At 29.6% G+C, this 3,512-nt stretch overlaps 1 long non-coding RNA gene across 1 annotated transcript in view; it reads left to right on the top strand.

Annotated features, from left to right (window-relative positions):
* LOC111086469 overlaps positions 1-3,512 on the top strand; it is an 8,389-nt gene that overhangs the window by 3,488 nt on the left and 1,389 nt on the right. The window lies entirely within an intron of this gene.

The raw sequence follows: 3,512 nt of genomic DNA, 5'->3' as shown, positions 1-3,512 counted from the left end.
TATATATATATATATATATAAGTAGCACACAATCCTATCCAACTACACACACACATATAAACGCAATTTAAAAATACATTTTTAGATGTTTCATATGTGTTACCGTTAACTATTTACTAATACCAAAAGAAATATTTAAAACTAGAGAAAGTTAAAACTGTGATGTTTGTATTTTTTCATACCTATGTATTTTCCATAAGAGATTTTGTAAACAAATATGTATACACATTAACTTGTCAAGCACAATATGTAAGCATCCATGTACAAATGTAGGTTTTAAATTTTAATCATTGTTTACAGCTTATAACATGGTATACTTTTGAAAGAATACTTCATAATGTAGTCAGTTACATATTAATTATTGTTCTGTTTCATTTGCTATACTTGAATCATTACATTCTGGTGTTCCAAAATGATGCACAAGTTTAATTCTGCCAAAACAACTGCTTTTTTTTAACACTTCAGTGGCTAAGAATGAGCTGAGATTAACTGCACGAGTTAAGTTGTATGCACACGTATTTTAGTTGAAACCCTGGTAAAGCCAGGCTAACTTCAGCATACAACCCTTTCTAACAAACAATCTCCTCTATTGGTAAAATTATTGTCATAAATATTCACACATTTTTTTGGGGAATTGGTCTTAATTTTGTCCTTGTAATCTCTATTTTTTCTTTTTTTTATAATTTATGATGTGATATATAAAATTCCCCAAGTTTTAACAATTGGATCAAAACCTACATTCAACAGTAGTTCTAGAAATTTCTGTTGACTGGTATATAGATTATTGTTTTCATAATATCTTTTTACAAAACATACCCTTCCTATATCTACTGTCTCCTAATTACATGGTTTGTTTTTGTGTGGAGCTAGAGGCATTACATAGTCAAATAAAAAAAGCTATGAAGTTCAAAAACAATAATTTTTTTCTTCTCCTTTATTATACTGGTATTCCCAATCTTTTAATTAATGTTTTTCCTGTAGCTTACAGCATACTTTTAAAAAAAGAAGAAGAAAAAAATCCTTAGTGTTTTACTAATTTATAAATTATAATAGCAATGCCAACAAATATAAGCCTTAAACTATGTCTATTGGTATAATAAACAATACTTAACATCATTGTTTTATATAGTAACTTATGTTTGCAATTTATTTTGGGTGTACATTATTGCAGTTACTAGGTTTGAAATATTTCAACAAAAGCCCACTTTCTGGCTGGAAAACTATTTTGAGAAGTATAAAGAACAAAATGATGAATTCCTTTTGCACAATTTCCAATCCAAATATACACAAGAATAGCCAATACAACATAAGAAAATATATCCTTCATCAAATTTTGCCACACTACAGATACAACAGTATAAAAGTAATGAAAAAACTTTTACAAAAAAGGAAGTTAATTTAGGGATAGCTAACATTAATCCTTGAAAAACAATGCAAAAAAGATAGTAGGGATGGCATTTGCTATTATGTAGGGATGAAGCAAGTTTCATCCCTACTATTTTGTTTGCATCATTTTTGAAGAATTCATATTAGCCATCTCTACATTTACTTCATTTTTTGAAAAGTTTTTTCCTTGTTTTTTTTTAATGCAGTGTTTCAGTAGACATAGAAAGGTTGTATTTAGAACCAAGTTCTAAATACAATGAGGTTCCAACTGTAATATTTATTGTTAGTTGTTATTTGGCTGGTAATTCCTGTTTCACCCTGTACTTAAGCTTTTTACGGGAACTCTGAATTTCTGTAAAACAGCCAATTTCAAGGGGTAGTGATAATATCAATCACTAAAAATTATGATTTTTTAAAATTACTACTAGTTATTAATAATACTTATAAAAACAGATACTCCATCTGAAACTATGTCACCTAAGTGAAATTGGTTGACACAAATGTTTCGGTTTTCGAGTTATCATGTAATAAAAAAATGAGCAGAAGAAAAAAACAACAAGAAATTCAAATTTTTACTGATATTTACAGACATACCCAGAACTTGTGACTTAGTCATTAGATAGATATTGTTTTGAAAGGAAACATTGTATAGTATTGTAAAGTTCTGATGACCTATTGAATAGATGAATTTTGATGAACAATCCAAGCCACCCCAACATAGGTAGTGCTACTGTCTGCCTGACAATTTCTTTTGGGGGTATAGTATTGCAGTTACTAGGTCTGAAATTTTTCAACAAAATCAACTTTCTGGCTGGAAAAGTATTTTTCAGAAATATAAAGAACCAAAAATGGTAAACTATTTTTTGCACAATATAAACACTGTTTCCAATCCAAATATAAACAAGAATAGCCAATACAACAAAAGAAAACATATCCCTCATCCAATTTGGCTACAGTATAGGTAAAACAGTATATAATATCACTTAATTTTGTCACAACACATTTGTGGGAGGGTTTCAAGCTTATCTTTCTTATTAATGAGAATCAAAATAAAATAATTTAAAAAAATGTCTTGCGCTTAAGGTGAATTAATACAAAATCAAGAAACTGAAAGGAATAAAAAATTTTATGAAATGTAAATTTAAATAAAAAGAATATGGAATGCTAAGCCAGAACAAAAATAAATCAATCAGGAAAAATTTAATAACATAAACTTACTTCCTAAGTGCATAAATATAAAAGCTTAATATATTTCTATTGTAGAATACTTGAAAACAATTGGGCTTGAATGTATTCAGATATTACGAGTCTATATACAATGTTGCAAAATATTGTCATTTATCAGTTTCATAACACAAATGTTATTTTCCTTTTAACTGCAATAATTTTTTTAAAATTCTGTTAGTTTTGTTGTATGTGTGTGTTTTTATACATACATCATTTGTGTAAACAAGCGTTCCCATATGTTGTTGACGTTTTGAGCTTTTGTTCAGTGTTACTGACAGCTTCCCAAAATTTTATTCATACACACAGCTAACTACAGCTCTTTCACATTTTGAGCCTGCGCATAACAGCTCAGACAGAGAAGCTGGGCATGAACCAACCCTTTGGTGCCATGTTACTGGGAGTGGCTCTGCTTAATCGGATAAAAACAGCAATGCAGAAACCAGGCTTTGAGTGATGCAACCCTTCCTGAAGACAATTATTCTTGAGGTACCCCCAGCTATTACCACTCCTATCAACAGAACTACGAAATGCGATATACTATAATGTAAAACCTAACACTTGTGACAGGATGATGGCAGCAACATGTTAAAATATCCATGAAAAGCTTATTGGGTTACACACACACTTTCAATGCAGAAATCTGACTATTAAACCATAAATAGTTATCTAACTGAAAATTATCAGGAGATAAATATGCTAGAAATATTCACATAGTGTTAAGAATAATGAACTATCATGAAAGCCTTGACAATGCCTAGTTTATAATGTGAATGTTTGGTGTAAAGTAAATTTCAAACACTGTGTCAATGAACTGAAATCTGTTAAGTTGACACTACCACAATTTTAAGGTCATTGTTTTTACAATACCACATTTCCATTGTGAGCACTTAGATTAAAAG

Source organism: Limulus polyphemus, unplaced genomic scaffold (genome assembly GCF_000517525.1).
Source record: "Limulus polyphemus unplaced genomic scaffold, Limulus_polyphemus-2.1.2 Scaffold1123, whole genome shotgun sequence".
Lineage (NCBI taxonomy): Eukaryota > Metazoa > Arthropoda > Merostomata > Xiphosura > Limulidae > Limulus > Limulus polyphemus.
Note: the sequence above shows the minus strand (reverse complement) of the source record. Positions and strands in the feature narration are given on the sequence as shown.